We start from the raw sequence: 22,108 nt of genomic DNA, 5'->3' as shown, positions 1-22,108 counted from the left end.
ACAACAAGATTTTCCGCTATTGTTCCTAATATTAAATTATCATAAAACTGTTACTGATTGCATAAATTTGTCAATTCATAATCAGGGTCATCAAAATAGCTGACTGTAAATTAATCTGGGTCATCAAAAGATCGCAGTGCGCAATATGAGTGGTGATCGGAGCTAGCTTAATTAATCAACATGTCTCCCGCTCGAGGGCATGAAACTGATTATCGGATAATTAGGAATAAACAATGTGACACCGGTGACTGTTTATTTTGTTTTATTCATGTAAAATTCAACAACTGATAGGCCAAAAAAACTAGTTTTTTGGGGGGTTATTTTTGTTTTTCTGTATTTTTAATTTTCCGGGACATTTCAACACTGTCCGGGACACCGGGACGAGTATGTGATTTCCGGGACAATCCCGGACAATCCGGGACGTATGACATGTATGCCATTACACTACGGAGGAATATTGTACTTAACAGTCTTTGAATATAAAGCTTTATAATTATTAAAGGCAGTTTACCTCCAGAATCCTGTTAAAAATGCTTTTCAACTAATTCTTATGTGTTTCTATAAGAGATATAATCTGTCTTTAAAATGAACAGATTCATGAATGAAAACATAAGTGCTGCAGAAGACAGAAGTTAAAAAATTAGAAACAATATGTCGCCTTTTTTTAAACAGAAGTTACACTTTCCTTTAGATCATAAATCATCCACTTAATTTTAGAAGGTTTTTGTTTAAGTGCAACCAGAACAAATAAATCAAAATTTCTTGGATGGTTTCAAAATTTTAGTAAATCATGAGGTTATAAAAGTATTCCGAATGCATGCTTAAATGAGCTTTTTATTATAAAAAGCTTACCATAACTGCTTATTCCAAACATTGTGCAAAGCAAAGTAAATCTACATGTGGGTTAATTCCCTAAAAATAAATCACCTTGGAAAGAAATCCAAAATATTCTGAATATTTGTGAACTATGCACCTGACAGATGAATACTCTGCCCCTAAACAATGCTTCCTTGTTTTGTAGGCCCCTAAATTAAGCCCCTTATCTAATTTTTGACAATGTAAAGACAGGATTAAGATCACCCATGCTGCCGTTTATCTCCCTTTATCTTTGTAATCGAACTGCAAACTGTCTGCAACTGATAATACATATTTCCTCACCTTAGTGCTGAACCACTGTATCTATTTATAGATAAAAGAAGTAAATATAATAGTCCTGCACCAAGGCAACAATTTATTTAATTTATAAATATTAGGGAAAAACAAAAGGCTAAAGAAGAACTCGGCAATCAATTTGTCCCTATGGATAAGGATGTAAACAAAATGATAACATCTCTCACACAGTTGATCTATGTCATACATGTCATGTCCTTTTTTGACAATAAAGAACTGAAGTATTGAAAGAATTTAAAGGGTAATCATGCCCCATAGAAAAAAGCATTTTAGACGCTTTTTGACGCAAAAGTGACTGTTTCTGCAAATCATAAAAAGACAACCTTGAGGTCATTTAGAAAATTCCGGCCATTTGCAACAAAGCAGAAAACAATCCCATTATAAAAATCTGTAAAGTGGGAAACTCAATTTATTCACTGTGACTAATGCAATCTTATGAGTTAAACTCGGGAAATTTGCTACATTCCCACGACCATTGCTCCACCGGTAATGCATATTTCGCACCAAAAATTACTTTTCTGTGACACTTCAAACTGGACATGCAATCTAATTTCATTAAGCACTTTTATCCACAAGTTCAAAGAACAATATCTCCAGTGACCAACGGAAGAGTATTCTATGCCTCAGGGATCAGTCAACTGCTCAAAAAACATCAAGTGCATTAATGACCGATCCCCTCTGATCTGATATTCATTTATTGGCCTAATGTTTGGTCCCTCCCTCATTTATCATATGCTCACAAAAAAACATTCTACTGACACTATTGTGTACTAATGAATGAATTCATGCAACCCCCAACACTAATAAAAAGTATGACGATTAACGAACTTACTCCATAAAGTCATCCAGTATCACGCTTCGCGCTAAAAATAATTCAATTCGAAGAAGAATTTCATAAATACTAAAATAGTACAATATCAAACTTTATCAACTATAGATAAATCCATGAAGGCACTAATCCACTTATTTCATTACACTTGTAATGATGTTTCACCGCTGCTAAAGTACGCAGACTTAACTCTACACTTCAATTAGAACTAAATAAGGAAGTCTCCCTATTGGAAAAGAATTAATTATTCATGATAGTTTCAAGTAGAGTGACTTTAATGTGTAATAATATACCCCTGAATCTTTGCTTATAGTCAATAAAAGGTTCCACATTGATGCTTTCCAATGACTTTGTGGTCTTTGGGTCAATTTTATATCTTCTCTGCAGATATTTGTTAAGTTTTCACCAAGGTTTTCATTGAATAATCAATGGTAATTAAATCATTAAAACAGACTTTTAATTCCGCCAACATTTAAAATCAAATTTTAAGCATGTCAATGACTTGTGAAAGAAAGGAAAATTTCCAGTTTTAGTTTCTATTGATTTCTGTTAAGCTTTAAAACCATTCAAGTCAAATTTGAGCATCTGGTGATGTTTTTATAACTTCTGTTAAAGTCCTTACCACTGTTCATGTATGTACATTGCTGCAATAAGCAACCCTCTCACTTTCCCTTTTTTCTTCTTTTTTTTTCAATACCTATTTTGTATAAAAGGAAAAAGTGTTTATTTATGTATGAACAACATTCATGTAACATTATTATATCAAGAATTGCCCTTTCCGCTAGATTACATCCGAAATCTGACTGAAAGAACATGAATAAAACAGTATTGCTAAAAAAATTCTTTCAAAAATTTACACCAAATTTCAAAGAGAACATTAAATTTTAACTAAAACTGAATAGACACAATCGACTTTTAACTTTTTAAAATGTTTATTGGGTTTAACGTTGCACTATTATTGGAAGGTGAATTACAAGCCAGCTTTTTGGCTGTTCTATTTATATGTATTCTGATATTTATTTTTGATTTTCTCATCGGATACTCATTGAGAGCAAATCATTTCTGTAACAAGCTTACGTATAAGCATTGGAAGCGAAATTTTTTATGCATTCATATGGGTATAAACCTCACTGGGACTAATTTTTATGCATTTCTATGGGTATAAACCACACTGGGGCTAATTTTTATGCATTTCTATAGGTATAAACCACACTGGGACTAAATCTTGCAAATTCACAAAACGTGCTCAAATCTATATGCATATCTACCAAGATTTCTTCTATTATTCAATATAAAAATCTGGCATCATTTTTCAGAAAATGATAAAAATCTCTCAAAAAGTATAGGAAGATGTTGACAGTCTAAAATTTTCATACTGAGAAAAGTGTAGAAAAGAATTTAAACTTGCAATATATGCTATGCATTAGTTCTTGGCTTGAACCAATTTTCTCATCTTTAAATTCAAGGCGATGTGGGAAATGAATGGAAAGAAACTCCCAAATCCTCTTTAGGTAAATATATAAATCTATATAAAGATCGCCTGCTTGTCAGTCACAGCAGTCGACCTTCCCCAAGAAATACAGACAGAAATTGCAAAGCCATGTTAATACGCGGGATTGCCAGAAAAGACAACAAGTAGCCACTCGTGTGACACGTTGACAGATTATTTCATTATCGCAGAACAAGACATTTCTCTCACTTTACGTTTATCTCACAAAATTAAAACAATGACTCAGGGAGGTTTCAATCAAGTCGAACATTATTGCTTACAACATAATCAATTACATAGCAAGTTTTCTTACACATATTGGAACCCGACAACGTCAATTTCATTTTATTTTGGATTCAGAGATTCTGATTTTTTCCCTGAGAAATACGAAATGAAAGGATTTGTGTCAGCTTGAAATAAAACGACAGACAGCATCTTGGGATTTTAGAAGAACAATATGAGAAGAATGATGTAAAAGCTTCGAGAGTAACACTATCGCCAAATGAAAATAATCCGTTTGACAATTTAAGTCCTTGTTTCAGTCCCATTAAACATCTTGTTTTATGAGTCACATTCTTACACCATAAGCAACAGTTGGGTAAATATCAGGAGAGATAACTCTAGTTCTGCGCATGTTCAAGACAACTTGATCCTTTTCTCATGTTTTTTCCCCCCGATTTTATTTTTAATGATCTTATTAACATCTGACAATTCAGACAAACTAAAAACAATTTGGTTTCCACTGATTTCCACTGAAATTCATGGGAGGGCAAGAAGCTGCGACTATTTGAATATCATTATTATAGTTTCCCTCTACTTGAGTGGTGCCGAGTCAAAGATATTGCTTTATTACCTATTTTATTTTTCACTCCAAAATGTCATTATAACAACCGACATAATTCTGAATACTGAAATGTGGATGCTGCGATGGAGGCTTCAGTTGTCATCTTCCAAACAATCTTCATATCTGATACACCAAGGAAATTACACCAAGGAAATTAAACCTTCTGATATACTGATATAAGAAAAAAATCCAAAATCATATATTTCATTGTAAATAAAATACATTAAAAATTGGCAGTTCTTGAAATAAAACTATGTGAAACTCTATTTGGCTACAATGGTATAGCTATAAACATCTAAAAGCTACTGTGAGGGATAACAATATGCCTTCAAGTTGGTCCGCAATCCTGTTAGGGCTATCCGGCTATAGTCAGCCAGCTATTTTGTCGCTAAAGAACTTATAAATAATATACATCTTGCAGAGTGAGAACTATTTATGTACAAACTGTCTACGCTGACAATCATTCATGTTTTTGAGATGCCTTTAGTCCTCTTGGCATTTATGTAATGACTAAATTAGCGTAATTGTTTCCATGATTTGTAGTTTTCTTGTTGGGAACAAAAATGTAAACATTACGATTTTCTTCTATACGTAAGTAAAATTAATAGTAATAGCTTTCTACTTTTTGCGGCGCCACAGTAGCATTACCATTAAGTGTGCAAATATGCTTAAACAAACAATGTAAAGCCCATTAAACCATGTAGTCATCTAATTCCGGAAGAAAACCCTTCTTCAGACTAAACTCTCGGAATCGTTCCTTTCAGTCGTATCAACAGATATAGACAGATATTCATTACGGATGAAAGAAGACAGACTGAAGCTGTGTAAACATACCTACGTTGATTGAATAAATCGCTCTTTCGTAACTGAATGATTCCATCGTTTCTTATGAAGATTCATATCGTCTGGGCATTATGGAGATTTTTTCTAACCTTGCGAGACTAGAAAAGGGATTAATCAAGTTTGCTCTTGTAAAGTTACAGCAGAAATTTCCAACTTACTTTTAGATCCAATTTCTTTAGAATAAGTAATTTATAAAAGAAAGACAGTAGAAATATTGGACAAGACTGAAACCTCCAGGGAAGTGAAATTTATTATTCCCGAGGGTAAATTTTAACAACAATGCAGATTAATTTCCATAGAGACAAAGAAAGAATTTAAGAGAACCGCATGTTATAACTAAATCACTCATTCTATTATTTCCGCGACTAAGTATTCGTGTTACATTTATTTTACGTATCTCCAGACATTAAAATTTAAACAAATTTTCAGTTAATGGAATTTTTAAACATACAAAATAAATAAAGATAGTCTGAGAGGAGACGTTCATCTCCCGTATATAGTGACTTCAGTATCATTGTTTGGCCTGGAATTACTTAAGAAATTACATATAGCAGAAGTGCCCTTTAACCAGTTTCAATATGAAGACAACATTCTATGTCTTAAGAAATAATTTTTTCATGAAGGTGCCTTCACATTTTAACAAGAGGCTGTCTGTAAGACAGCACGATCGACTTTTCTCAGTGCCTGACTCTGAATTAGAGCTTTGCCAGTAAAAACTTTAACAAAAAAATTCTAAGTTAAAAAGGGGCATGACTCTAGTCAAAATTCAAATCAGAGTTATGGGGATTGTTTTTCCTGGTGTACTCTTTGATAGTAAATAACTTTTCAAGTTTCAAGTCAATAGCTTTGACAGTAAAAGAGATATCTGACTTGATAAAAAACTTTAACCAACGGCAAGGCCGGCGCCCGGGTGGGTGCAGTACATCTACTTTTTCTTTGAAAAAGTCAAGCTAATAAAAAGTCTTGAACCCTGCATTATGGTGCTTATTCTGCTATTTACCTTATTTGCTATATCACATATACACAATTATTGTAGACTCTTAATTTGTTCAGACATCTTTCCTGTTGTCTTGAGCGGTCTGTTGCAATAATATCAAAGTCCACACTTCCTTGAAAATGCACAGAATGTGCAATACTCCTTTTTCACTGCAGTTATGACAAACAATAGTGAGAAATATTCCCGAATGAAGGATTATTTTCTACTGCATTTGCAGAAATTAACTGAGATCAGAAACAATGACTAGTTTCCGTGGAAACAAATGTCATAAACAATTATGTGTTATAAGCAACAGACTGTCTCGCATGTGACATTGCATGTGGCATAAGCGTTCAATCATTTATAATTGCTGCCTATTGTTTTCTAGTGCCATCATAAACATAATGATTTTTCTGTAAAAAATCAAATAACACTCACTTTATATTTTGATATTGTTTTACTTATATTTTTTAATATCTATACAAAATGCAGTACATTTATTAAACTCCATTTTCAACAAGTTGTGTGTGGCCTCCATGGCTTAGAGCGGCAAAGGTCACTTACTCCGAATCACTTGCCTCTCACTGCCGTAGGTCTGAAATCTGGCTTGGGGTGTAGGATTCTTTCATGTGAGGAGGCCAACCTGCTGGCTTACTGAAGCTTACTAGTTCTGCCTAGATACCTGCATGAACCTGAAAAAATGCCTGGAGAAGCACTCTAGGCCTTCATCAACCATCAAAAGATGGAAAGTTGCCACATGACCTTCAAAACCCAAAAATAATGCCGCAAAAGTTTAAACAAGAGGCCCAAGATAGCCCTAGGTCGCTCACCTGAGAAACACACCATAACAGTGTAAACATGTTTGACATAGTGATTTCATGGAAAAAAATATTCTGACCAATTATCATTAAAATTGTAGCAAAAATTTTGAGTATAAATAAGTATTTTCTTTGATTTGACCTAGTGAAGTGACCTAGTTTTTGACCCCAGATGACCCATATTCGAACTTGATCTAGATTTCATCAAGGCTATCATTCTGACCGAGTTTCATGAAGATCAATTGAAAAATACAGCCTCTATCGCATACACAAAGTTTTTCTTTGATTTGACCTAGTTTTTGACCCCAAACTACCCATATATGAATTTGACCTAGATTTCATCAAGACAACCATTCTGACCAGATTTTATGAAAATCCAGTGTAAAATGCAGCCCCTATTGCATACACAAGGTTTTTCCTTGATTTGACCTAGTTTTTAAACTCAAATGACCCATACTCGAACCTGACCTAGATTTCATCAAGGATATCATTCTGACAAAATTTCATGAAGATCAGTTGAAAAAATTTAGCCTCTATTGCATACACAGATTTAACCTAGTGACCTACTTTTCGACCCAGATGACCCATATTCGAACTTGATCTAGATTTCATCAAGGCTATCATTCTGACCAATTTTCATGAAGATCAATTGAAAAATACAGCCTCTATTGCATACAGAAGGGTTTTCTTTGATTTGACCTAGTGACCTACTTTTTGACCCAAGATGACCCATAATCTAACTTAACGTAGATTTTATCAAGGCAATCATTCTGACCAAATTTCATGAAGATCAATTGAAAAATATAGCCTCTATAGCATACACAAGGTTTTTCTTTGATTTGACCTAGTGACCTATTTTTTGACCCAAGATAACCCATATTCAAATTTGACCTAGATTTCATCAAGGCAATCATTCTGACTTAATTTCAGGAAGATCAATTGAAAAATATAGCCTCTATCGCATACACAAAGTTTTTCTTTGATTTGACCTAGTGAGACCACCATTAAAACACCAGTTTCATATAATTAGACGTTATTACGTTTCTCTGATATAAAAGTAAAAACTAAGACTTAACAATTACAAAAGTTCTGCATATTCCCGCTGCGCCTACTGAATATACAACATATAAAAAATATATTTCCTCTCTAAACAAGATAGATGAATGAGTTTACTCCAGGGAGCCTGGGGCGATAAGACGATTTTCAAGTCATATTAAACTTCCAGAAAAAACATATTTGGATATTGATGAAATAATTATCTAACAGCTGTAAAAGAGGACAGTCGATACTCCTTCAGAAAACACATTAGAACATGCACAGAATAAATCAGTTCAACTTGCAGAGTTCGCAGAATTTATGTAGAATATTTCTAACTTGATTTATAATACAATCCAGAACTCAACCAAGCAACATAACAACAGTTGAAATTTGTTTTGAATTTTTCAATAGTATAACATAGAGATAGTACCTAAGTTTTTCAAATCATAGGTTTGAAGTTAAAAAGCTTTGAAATGAAGACAAGTGTCCATATATTTTTCAAAAACAGAAATATAGACAATATTTTAACCAGAAGTGTGGAGTTATGAGCATTTAATATTTTCATGTTAAAGAAAATTTTGTGATCAAGGAAATGTAACTCTTCTCGAACATGGAGAGCATAAACATCAAAGGGACATAATATAGTGAATATTTACTAATTGGGTGCATTTGATTTAACATTTAACTTTGATCTGGATTGCTAAATAATGATCCATGATACTGTGTGCTAAAAAAATAGAACATCTGGAACAGTCTATTAACAGCAAAACTATGCTGTAGCAGAATGCAAATAGTGAAGCTCTAACTGGGACTCGAACCCAGGACCTCTCACACCTAAGGCAGACACTCTACCACTTCCCTATAACAGCAGCAGCTAATAGCTATGCAGTTTAATTGCCTGGATTACATTGCGTGAACTGGAACAATAATCGGTGACTCCGGATTATCGGCGTATTCGCTTTGTTATCTAACAGCAATTTCCGTGTAAAGAAAAAATATAATATAATGCTGCCAACGTCATAATCGGTCAAATCTGCCCAAATTTCTCTGACGTGTTGTTCAGAGTATGAACTAACTAACTGGTGGTACCAGTGAAATATAACTTACACTGAATCTTTTATATTTGCCCTTTTAGCAGCTGTCGAACGGAAAAGACCGTAAGCTTTGTCCAAATATAAGTAACTATTTTACCAGTTTTGAGAGGATTTCAATTGATGGGAAATTACAGTTACAAACTAGATACCTTTCTGCAACACATGGAGTCATTAGCATTCACTGTCAATTAGTATTATGACTAAGATCGAGTGTCATTTATACATTTCAAAGATTATAGACAGAGTCTTTTGTTTACATTTTTTATTGTAACCGGTGCATTTGTAAAAATCACTTTAGTTTGAAAGATCAAAGTATGCGAAGAGCTATGGTACGGTCTCTATATAACACTGTAAGCTATGGTCAGCAGTATGCTTTTGTGGAGGATTTAATTCTTAAGACAGCAAAAACCCAAAAGTAGCCTTTTCACCAGTATGACAGTAAAATGTTATGTAAGCTATGGTCAGTGAGTATGCTTACGTAAAGAATTTAATCCTTGAGGATTTTACACACATTCCAAAACACTTGTAAAACCTATATCTGAAGTTTAAGACATGCTTTTAGTGTAAAAGAATCTCTCTATGTAAATTTATTAGGGGAAAAAATCACTATTTTAATGTACGTACAAGTATTAGGAACAAAACTCGCATTTGTTTCAGCAACGATGCTAATAAACCCTTCCAGTACAGGATACCTGGAAACTATGGAGACACTCACATCTAATTATAGTTTGTATTTTACATGGCCTAAATGATGCATAATTAATGTAATAAAGTGTTAATATACTACAGCATGCAAAACTTCCATTCAATTCCTATCATGCTATATTTTGGTCTTCCCGAAGGTAAACACAAAAACAGTTATATTTTAGTGATAAATTACGTGAGAGAACCAATTTTCTTTAAATTACAGATCCGGTCATCTAGCCTGAGTAATGTGCATTAAAATTAAGAACATTTTACTGAAATGGATACGATGATGTATATAAACTTGATATAAAACATTTCCGTCACTTAAATATACCAAAGGTCAATGCTTGTAAATAATTAACAGTCTACCATTTTTTTATTTCTCAGAATCAATTCTACTCTTCTTTTCAGCATGTGAGCATAATAACATAACAGAGCCACGAAAAACATTTACCTTTCTCTTAAGTTGGTGTGCTTTATAAATTGTGTATCTTTGCCATTCTTTTGCAAAAATAGTTGCCATTCCCTTTGCAGGGTCAGAACCAACACAAATCAATACATCCTGATTCTTGAGCAATAGTATAGAATAAAAAATTTTTATTTGATAATGCTTTTTTCTAATTTCAACTGTTTTTTTTTTTTTCATTTTGGCAAAATTCAAATAATTTAAACGTGTTTCCAATCAAATAGTTCAAGTTGTACATTAAACTTTTTGGGTACATTTTTCCGTGAAGGAAATCCTATGTTTATTTGTACCTAAACAACAAAATACATCCTTTTTATACCAATTACCTTGAAGCATGCTTCAATTATCAAACAGAAAAACTGTTGCCCATGTTTCAATCAGCATTGGAAGCCTGTCTTACATTTAGTTTTCAGTATGGTCATTAATTACTAATTGATAGAGCACTGACAATGAGTCTGTGGAGTATTGCTTACAATAAAACACACATCATTTACCCAGAAAAAACTTGGGGCGTGTCAAAATACATGGTTTACATGATGATAAAACATGGCAGAGTAATCAATCACGCTGATAAGTCTTGATATTTTCTAATTTATTATTTTATCTTTCCTCTATAAACAATGTGGAAATGAAAAATCTTCTGTACTCCCCTCCACAGTTCTGTGTGGTCAAAAGTTCAGTAGGAGATAACAGAGCCTGATAGAATAATTAATAAGGCATATAATGAAAGATATTTGCATTTTATAAAAGATAATCCACAGATATAAACATCAAATATTGAAACAATTGTCATTATCATAATTATAACAAACAGAATAGCCAGGTGAATAGGAATTCCATGTATTCATTTATACAAAATTGAATTGTCTCCCTTTAATTTCACTGAACTATATGCCATTAAGGTAGTTCTGCATGTCTGAATCAAAAATTTTTCTACACTGTATAATTTAACTTAACCCTGAGTTTTCAAAACTTCAGAATTTACTTTGAAAAATAAGGCAAGTAAAATAACAGTAACTGTTGTATGCTTGATTTTTTTATAGATTGACTTGAAAAATTTGGACCCCATACAAGTTTTCATAATGGGAGTCTATGGGAAAATGATAATTTTGATGACATTTTTGCGAATAATTTTTTTTTTCTACAATGTAAAACTTCTCATGATTATAGATAAACATACAGTCTATAACATAGTGAAATAAAATGTATTATAAGGTCTGTGTGCTTATTTTTTTAGATATTTGGCAACGATTAAAGAGATTCAAACATGTCAAGCTGATTTTGAGACATTACTTGGTATCATTGATTTTAACATGTCAAAATTTTTAGCTCAAGGTGAGCTTTTATGATCACCCTTCGTCCGTCGTCTGTCGTCAGTCCGTCCGTGCGTCCGTCCGTCAACAATTTCTTGTCTGCACGATAATGGTTTCATTTATGATTTTATTTTAACCAAACTTGCACACAACTTGTATCACCATAAGATCTCGGTTCCTTTCTTGAACTGGCCAGATCCCATTATGGGTTCCAGAGTTATGGCCCCTGAAAGGGCCAGAATTAGCTATTTTGACCTTGTCTGCAAAATAGCAGCTTCATTTATGATTTTATTTTAACCAAACTTACACACAACTTGTATCACTATAAGATCTTGGTTCCTTTCTTGAACTGGCGAGATTCCATTATGGGTTCCAGAGTTATGGCCCCTGAAAGGGCCAGAATTAGCTATTTTGACCTTGTCTGCAAAATAGCAGCTTCATTTATGATTTTATTTTAATCAAACTTACACACAACTTGTATCACTATAAGATCTTGATTCCTTTCTTGAACTGGCGAGATTCCATTATGGGTTCCAGAGTTATGGCCCCTGAAAGGGCCAGAATTAGCTATTTTGACTTGTCTGCACAATAGCAGCTTCATTTATGATTTGAATTTAATTAAACTTGCACAAAACTTGTGTCGCCATAAGATCTCAGTTCCTCTGTTGAACCAGCCAGATCCCTTAATGGGTTCCAGAGTTATGGCCCCTGAAAGGGCCAAAATTAGCTATTTTGACCTTGTCTGCACAATAGCAGCTTCATTTATGATTTGATTTTAACCAAACTTGCACACAACTTGTATCACCACAACATCTTGGTTCCTTACTTGAACTGGCCAGATTCCATCATGGGTTCCAGAGTTATGGCCCCTTAAAGGTCCAAAATTGGCTATTTTGGCTTTTGCAGCCATGTAGAGGCTTCATTTATGGTTTTATTTGATACAAACTTCCAAAATATCTTCAACAACAATAAATCTTGGATTCCATGACAAATCAGATCCAATCGTAGGTTCAAGAGTTATTTTATATCTGATCACCTCCCCTGATTGTAATCAAAATGGATTTATATCAGTAAGTACTTATAGGACTTATTTGAAATTTCATTATTGTCATTAGTTGGACTGAGCCAATCAGGGTAGATAACTATGGACTGATTTTATGTCAAATTACCTCCCTTTATTTCAAATTAAAATTGGTATAATCTCTGTAACTAATGAAGATACTGATCTGAAATTTCAATTATGTCAACAGATTTATTTGGCAGATCCTTCTTTTGTTCACGGACAATAATTTTCTTTTTAATTACTTCCCTTTTACATTACTATAAATAGCTAATTTTTAGTAACTTTTTTATTATTGGCTGTAGGGAAAAACCGAGACCACTTTTCTGTGATACAACATGGATGGTACCTCCAATTTTTAGGTGTATTTTGACATATCTGTACCTTTTTAGAATTTTTTTTTCTTTTTGGTTAAATTTCTTCCCTTTGTTGTTCCTGTCCTTTGGACTTAGATATTTTTTCTGAGGACCTTCTTATCCTCAAGTGCAATGATAACAGGTGAGCGATATAGGGCCATCATGGCCCTCTTGTTATATCATTTCTAAGATAGTAATGTTGCCATTTTTTATAACTATACGCACAATTTGCCATTTTGTTTTTGTTTTCTTTTTTCGCAAATAAATCACAGACAACATGCACTGAAAGTGGCAGATAGCAATTTTTTTGTGTGTTTTGTAAAAAACAGACTGTTTATCATGTAACATGACAATGTTGCTTCTTTGCAATCGTGTGATAAGCAACTGTTGTTGCAAAAGCAATTTTTGTCAGTGCTGCTGGATGCTATCACTTTCTTGCTGCAACATCAGGGTACCCATTCTCTAGAATATGCTCTAAAAGTACAATGTCTTGGACAGGAAGAACTAGACTTGTGTCAGCAGTATAATATTATACCCCACACATAGGATATAATAGTTATCTACAGAACTCAGAGGTCATATGTTCTGCCCTGACCTAGGATATACATAAAGTTACAATACCAGTACTCACAGAGGTCCTTATAATATATAGTTTGCCCTGCCCTTGCATATATAATTACCTACAATACTCACTGGTCTTATATTTGCCCTGACCTTTGTAAACTGGATGTCACAATGTCTGTGACCAGACTCTGGGTGTGAAATACAATATCTTAAACAAAACAATAATCATCCATAAATACCAGACAAGTACATACAATATCAGAAAAAAAGATTGTCTTGGCTGAAAAATGCCAAGTGGTCAAAGCAATCAACAGCCAATATATCTGCCATACACTAAACACTGTCTTGGTCATTGTGTATTTACAAAAGATAAATAAACTATATAATTTATGGACACACTATGAACTTAAACTATTTAAGACTGGAACTATTGTGTTGCCAGACAGCACCTTTGCTACTAAAGGTTGCAGTAACATAAATGGTGAAGCTGCCATCTTTGGTACACTTTGTATAGTAATTTACAACAGACTGAGAACGCCATGAACAGGGTTGGGTACACAGGGTTGGGTACAATTACAATTATAACTTAATTAATTATAATTAATTACACTTTTTCAAATAACTGAAAATAATTATTAATTAAGCCAAAACTCAATTAATCAAATTGTAATTAATTTTTAATTACATAGTAAAATTTGTAACTAAATTGTCAATTGAATTTAATCAATCTCAATTATTTGTACATAGATCATTGAGAGTTTGATCCCAAATAGACAAAAATGCTTCCTTGTTCACATTTATTGATAATCTTTTAAGAGGTGATAATTCAGAAAATACACCTTTCTAATTTTCTAGCAGTATAATTGAGCCGCGCCATGAGAAAACCAACATAGTGGGTTTGCGACCAGCATGGATCCAGACCAGCCTGCGCATCCGTGCAGTCTGGTCAGGATCCATGCTGTTCGCTAATAGTATCTCTAATTGCAATAGACTTTGAAAGCGAACAGCATGGATCCTACCCAGACTGAGTGGATGCGCAGGCTGGTCTGGATCCATGCTGATCGCAAACCCACTATGTTGGTTTTCTCAATTGGCACGGCTCATATAGCCTAAAGGTAAATAAATGATACAGATCTAGTCTTTATTAAAGCAATTTCATTTGAAATTAATTATTTTGCTCAAAATAATTGTAATTACTTAATTACAATCTGAAAATCAATGTAATTGTAATTTAATTGGAAAGTTTTCAATTTAATTGTAATTATAATTAATTAATTACTTTTTAAAATAATGGTACCCATCCCTGCCTATGAATAATGGAGTCACTTGGTGCACCCATTGACTTCTCCAGTTCTGAAAGACTTCTGGGTGTACAAGTTGACAGAAATTTAACTATTGGAAAGATCATATTGATAATGTTCTAAAAAAATGTAATTTGAAACTTTATCTCCTCAAAAGAATAAAATACTTCTTAGACATTCCTATTAGAAAACTGTTTTTCAATGTGTATATATTACCTCATTTAGATTATTGCTGTTCTATCTGGGGAAACTGTAACTCAGAACAGGCTGATTCCATGCTCAAATTTCAGAAGAGGGCAGCTAGGATTATCCAGGACACAAAATTTGATGCACCCTCTCAGGAACTGTTTATAGCACATTTTTATCACTAGGTCACACTCAATGCGGTCATCCCTATTATTAGTAACAAACTCTCATGGCTCAGAGATTTTCGGACAGTAGAATTCTGTCTAAACTAAACTGGATGAAATCCCCAGAGCGAGTCAAGTACAAACAGTCAATTATGGTTTATAAGTCTGTCAACAATATATGCCCTCAATAACTACAAGATATATTACTCACATCCATACTATTCACAAACACAGTCTAAGATCAACTGACCCAGAATTTAACTTGTATCCTCCTAAACCAAGATTAGAATTTTTCCGAAAAAGCTTTGAATACTCAGGAGCAAAAATCTGGAATACACTGCCAAATGATGTCCCTCAGGCAGAAAGTCTTGCAAGTTTTAAAAGTAAATACGCAAGTCATTGGAGAATGTCTTCTACAGGTCAAACTTCATAAGCAATAACATTAACATGTCGTATTCAAATTATTGTAAAGTAATTATTCCAAATTTTGTCTTTGATGACTTTATTATGTTGTTGTTTTGTACAGTCATCAACATTGTGAGATGATATGTTTATATCTATTTCCTTTGTTTAAAAATTTGTCATGAAGCATCTCTTCATCTATTATATAATATATAGCTCTTTAATAAGATTGATTACATGTAAATACCATGTGACTGTCATTTTCAACCTCTGTTTTGTTTCACTTTGTACCATTGTAAATATGTGTTTTGTATGAGGCTCACAGGGAAGATTGGGCTAGACCTAACTGTGTCACCCCTATAAATAAAGTCTTTATTATTATTACTATGGGCTGATTATTTTGGAACATATTATTTATAAAGGAAACAATACTATTGCTACTGTAAATCAGGCAAGACAGTGAGAGTACCACTGGTGTGTTGTTGCTGCACTCACAAGTCAGTCCAATCTCTAGAATAAAACAATTTATTTTAAGACAACTCTTACAGAACATGATTGTAACCAGAAATTACTATTATTTCACAAAAGACTAATGATTTATTTAATATATAATAACCTACAATATTCACAGAGGTCTTCCAACTGCCCCGACCTTTGTAACTTGATGTCATAATGTAATATGTGGCCAGACTCTGAGTGGGATATGTAATATTGTTAAAAAAAACCCCCAAAACAATAATCATCCATAGATATCAGACAAGTTTATACAATGAGAGAAAAAAGAATTGTCTTGGCTGAAATATGAAGACCTAATATTGCCTGGAGAATGGTCAAAACAAATGACTGCCAATGAATTTTCCATAACTTAATAATTCAGTCATTGTATACTTGCAAGTGATATTTTTGATGTGTCTGTAAATAATTAATTAAATATACTTATTATTTGGCACAGAATGACACCATTGCCAAATTTAGCAATTGTCTTGGCTGAAAGACTGCAATAGCTTTGTATTGAGAATGGACTGACGGCCAGTAACTTATGATGAATTTGCCGTTCTTGCAACCTTTGTCTGTGTACAAATATTATTTCTGATTGCTTCTGCAGTGAAACAATAAACTGCCCAGGCGAAATGATGACCATGGTTGACCATCTTACACCAACCATGGTCTTACACCATGTTTTATGACTGTCGTGCCAATTACCACAGCCATGGTTAACCATGTTAAACCATTGTCCCATGACCATGAATTACCATGGTAGGAACTGTCAATTTCGACTGGGTAATGGAACTGTTTTGAACTTACTATTTTGTTGCTTAAAGATAATTTAACAGTGTGAATGGAACTAAACTGTAATTGTCCAAAACAGACTTGTGTGCTTCCACCTATATACAGACAGCTGTCAAAGACAGATCTATTGAATAATGATATATTTTTTATATAAAACTTACCAGACAAAACCATATCCTATAAAACTAATTATTTATATAGGGTATATAATACACTAGATACTCACTGAGAAGTTTTGTATTTACCCTGACATTTGTAACTGAATGTCATAATGTCTGTGCTCAGACTCTGGGTGTGATAGGTAATATCATAAAGGCAACAATACTAATCCATTTATATGGAGACAAGTATATAAAATGAGAGAAAAAGTTTGTCTTGGCAGAAATATGGAGACGGTAATATTGCCAGAAGATTGGTCAAAGCAAATGATATTCAATGAAATGCCATAGTTTGGGTTACTGTATATTTACCAGTGATCTTTCTGATGTATTGGTAAATAAACAACAAGATTAATGTAAGGACCATGAACTCATTCTTTGGCCCATACTCTTTAACGCTAGAACTACTCTGTTGCTACTAAATAGTACAAGCTTGTTTCAGATGAAACATTAAAGCCTGCAGTCATTTTGCAACAAAAGGTCGGGGCAAGTGACAAAATGATAAATTTTGATTTTTGTATAGTAATTAACAAATAATATTTCAGATGCTTTAGCAGAAGAACTGTTTTATCAATTTGAGCCACATTCAACTCATTATTGTAAGACATATGATTTAACAAGGAAACAATACTGTTGCTGCTTTGAATGGGACATAACTGACATTAATTTTAATCTTGATCCAATTAAGAGACTAGACTACTGGTGTGATGTTGCCCAGTTTCCAACGGTTGCCCACAGTCAGTACCAAGTACTCCTCTTTGGAAGCGATTTTGTATATTAATGGACAGCTAATACGAAACTGCTTGTGATCATACAACACTATATATCCCTCAGAACTAATCATTTATTTAAGAAATATAATGAATAACCTACAATATTCATAGAGGTCTTCTATTTGCCCACACCTTTGTAACTGGATGTCATAATGTCTGTTGCCAGTCTATGAGTGTGATATGTAATATCATAAAGGCAAAAATACTAACCCATTTATACTAGACAAGTGTACATAATGAGAGAAAAAGTTTTTCTTGGCAAAAGTATAAAGACAACATATTTTGCCCGGAGAATGGTCAAAGCAAACAACATTCATTGAATTTGGCACAACATCAGTCATAGTATCCCTTATGAAAAACCTTCCCTATTGTCAGTGTGTGGTCAGTTTATGTCCAGTGTGTTTCCAGTCAATAATACTCTAAAATCCAGTTACTTGCCAGCCTATTTCCAGAGCTGACAATAAACTGATCCAGTGTGTTGCCACTTAATAACCATCATGTGTCCATGTGCTTGTCAGCTAATTTCCAGATCTGAAAACCAGCTGTAAAATTTAACTTCCAGTCTGCTGTCAGTTTATATACAGTTTGTTGTCAGTGATGTTTGTAATGACGTTTTAACAAAATTTCATTGATTTTTCATATAAAACTATTTGAAGGAGCTAAATTATATAGAGGTATCTGGAAATAAACACTGACAACAATCTGGCAACAAACTGGTATGCAATGTCAATCTGGCAACACACTGGATACACAACTGACAACAAGCGGCTTTTTGGACTTTCCAGTCTGTTGTCCTTGTATTGTCAGTGCACAGCCAGTCAACTGGAAATATTTTTCTGACAACACACTGGCATATTGCCAGTGTGTTGTCATTGTATTGTCAGTTTATAGTCAGTCACAACATGCCAGGCTCTCTTACATGGACAAGAGAAACACTTTAGCAAACTGGAATCATTACTTAAAGTTTTAACTAAATTCCTTTATGCAGTACAAAGTTATGAGCACTTATACATTAGTGTTTTTTTGTTTTGGGTTTTAACGCCGTTTTTCAACAGTATTTCAGTCATGTAACAGCGGGTATACATTAGTGTGGCAGATGGACTAGTTTTGTTTGTTTGTTTTGGGTTTAATGCTGTTTTTCAACAGTATTTCAGTCATGTAACAGGGGGCAGTTAACCTAACCAGTGTTCCTGAATTCTGTACCAGTATAAACCTGTTCTCTGTAAGTAACTGCCAACTTCCCTACATGAATCAGAGGTGTATGACTAATGATTTCAGACACAATGTCATTTATGAAATAGTCATGGAGAACATAAGCCCAGTCCTAAGATCGAACTCGCGACCCCATGATCCGTAGATCGACGCTCTACCTACTGAGCTAAAGATGGACAAGTATCCCAATATATCGCTTACTACTCAGTGTTACTAATTTTTTTTATTTCCCCCTAGGAAAATTGTCTTTATTACCATTGTATTGTCATAGCATTGTCAGTGTATGGGAAGTTTGTTTCCAGTTTAGTGTCAGTATATATTTTTTTCTATTTATCCTTATTAATGTTTAATATGAATTTTAATGTGACTTAAAACCTTCATTTGCTTGTGACTCAATTTTAATACAAATTCAGATTTGCAATATTTCAGTTATCAATAATATAATATTGAAACCAAAGGAAATTTGACAAAGATTATGGTAAATCTGCAAGTTTAATTTTACAGGGTAGCGAAAATACATGACTTTTAAAATTTCTGTATCTGTTTAGCAAAAATACTTGTTGCGGACAGAATCTGTGTTACAATGAAAACAAGTAACTGTAAAATGATGAAAAAGTACCTTTACAATGTGCCATCAGTGCTGGAAAACTATTGAAACTGAAATAGTTTTGGAGGGAAAAAATGCAACACTTGGCCATTTTGATAAGGTGTCTTGTAATATTTGTTTTGCTGTGAAAATTGCTAAAATGGGTATATTGCCAGTGTATTGCCATTGTGTAGCCAGTGCATTGTCAGAATCTGCTCTGAGTAAATTTATATCCAATGTACTGTCAGACAGACAGCCAATCCATACAATATTGTCACTTATGTAATTTTTATCTCGATTATTCAAAGAATAGAAGTTATTGGACATGCACCTATGTTTTGTTTTTTTTACAAAATTATAGATTGAAACTAATTACACACTTGTTCAATGTCATGACCTGACATGTACTAAGCAGGTCCCATAACTATACTTTTTTCCAAAATTAAGCCCCTTTTTCCACATAGCAGTTTTTGCTTAAGTTTTTGTATGCAAGCTGGTATCTCAGTACTCATTCAATTCGATTATAGAAATTATGTTTTTTATTTCCAGTTTCTTGCCATTTTCCTGCCAGATTTCTTCCAGACACTGGAAACAAGCTGACAATATTGTCAGTGTGTTTACATGCTGATTGTTATGAGCCAGTTTATTGTCATTTAGTTTGCAGATTATTCCCAGAAACTGGAAATAATATGGAAATAGTGTCCATATTATTTTCAGCTAAAATTTTTTTCTTGGAAGTTTGTTCCCATATAGGAGTCAGATTATTTCCAGTTACCTTTTTTTTTTGACAGACTGTTGCCAGATCATTGACAGCTACCTTGCAGCTTAATGCCAGCTTGTTTCCATATTTCATTTTCGTAAGGGATATTAACAAGACTTTGAGCCGCGCCATGAGAAATCCAACATAGTGGCTCTGCGACCAGCATGGATCCAGACCAGCTTGCGCATCTGCGCAGTCTGGTCAGGATCCATGCTGTTCGCTAACGGTTTCTCTAATTGAGATAGGCTTTGAAAGCAAACAGCATGGATCCTGACCAGACTGCACGATGCGCAGGCTGGTCTGGATCCATGCTGGTCACAAAGCCACTATGTTGGTTTTCTCATGGCACGGCACAAGTGATATTTCTAGTATTTCAGTAAATAAATTATTATGGTTGATAAAAATACAATGAACTTATTTTTGGCATACCAGCATATATCATAAACTTAATTAATGATTCGCTGGTCAATTAGTCAAAACCATTGCCCAAGATCCAAAGAACCAAGGAGCAATAGTTGTGACCGTTGACTGGCAAGCCATTTATTATTAGTGTTTTATTACCGGACATCAGCAATTAATTTTCACAGAATGATATTTTAAACTTCTTGACTTTGCCCAGTTTACATAATTATGTTGAATATAGACCTGTCATACAGCACAAACTATAGACCAGTGATCTATTAGATAATTATAACATAAGGAGTCATGTAATAATATGTAATCTGTGTGCTATGTGACACAGAGCCTGCAAGCAACAAACTGGTCTGAAGGAACAAAATATTACAGGATCTTTCTCCCCAAAAACAGTAAAAACATAACAGGTGTGTAAGACATACAATGCTGTGTGCAGTCACACATGTGCCACTACTAACAAGTCAACAACAAAGGCCGATGGCTACACATTTGACCATGTTTTTTCCCCTTCATTTCTTGTTTTCTTAGAGTCAAAAGCAATTGAATAGATCACCTGTAAACCTAGATACAGCCTCTGTGACAAACATTCACAAGTGTCCAGATATATTCCTGATTATGTGACTTGAATCAACTACAATCTATGGAAGGCCTGTGCCATGCTAATTGCAATTGGAGAAGTTACAAACACTGAATGCCAAATTCTTAATGTTAAAGTCTGTTTGCCAAATGCCAGATGATACATAATGCTAAATGACAAATTCTTTAACCCTATGGGCTGAGAACTTGTTTCTCTAATATCTAATATTTCAAGAAAATGAATATAACTTACAATACCATTAAGTCGAAAGGTACTGAGCAAAAGGCAGTAGTTACCCAGCCTGTTTCAAGCGGAACAAAGATAATAACAAAAACCCGCTGGGTGCTACATTAATTGCTCAAATTAAATTAAAGCCCTAGTTTTTAAGCCCCAGATGCCCAATCGAACAGTGTTAGAAGATACCTGTCATGCAATACTAAAACTGAAACTATTGACTACAATCATCTGACACACTTATTCTTTACCTGAAGGAGGCAAACATTGATCCATTTCATGTTAGTAATAGGGCAATACGCATTTTGCATTAAAACAATTAAAATTTAGCATATTTGACATTTAGCATCTGTAAGTAGGATTTAGTATTAAGTAATTTGTATATACCATTTTAAATAGCCACAAATATATGGCAACATTGGCCTTTCATAATGTTTATATACCTCTATAAAGAAAGCCTGTGTGACAAACATATGACAGTGACCATATAATGAGATTTGTATT

General features: G+C 33.8%; 1 protein-coding gene across 18 annotated transcripts in view; it reads right to left on the bottom strand.

Annotated features, from left to right (window-relative positions):
- LOC123558649 (teneurin-m-like) overlaps positions 1 to 22,108 on the bottom strand; it is a 241,368-nt gene that overhangs the window by 160,750 nt on the left and 58,510 nt on the right. For 13 of the 18 annotated variants that reach the window (XM_053544291.1, XM_053544306.1, XM_053544307.1 and 10 more), the window contains one exon: positions 2,622 to 2,696. The exons of 4 other annotated variants lie outside the window; for them this stretch is intronic. The gene's annotated coding sequence lies outside the window, so the exon portion shown is untranslated. Of the gene's footprint in view, positions 1 to 2,621; positions 2,697 to 9,250; positions 9,271 to 22,108 lie in introns of those variants that run through there. One more of the 18 variants, XM_053544300.1, reaches the window with a different exon arrangement.

This window comes from Mercenaria mercenaria, chromosome 5, assembly GCF_021730395.1.
Source record: "Mercenaria mercenaria strain notata chromosome 5, MADL_Memer_1, whole genome shotgun sequence".
In the NCBI taxonomy this organism is placed as follows: domain Eukaryota; kingdom Metazoa; phylum Mollusca; class Bivalvia; order Venerida; family Veneridae; genus Mercenaria; species Mercenaria mercenaria.
Note: the sequence above shows the minus strand (reverse complement) of the source record. Positions and strands in the feature narration are given on the sequence as shown.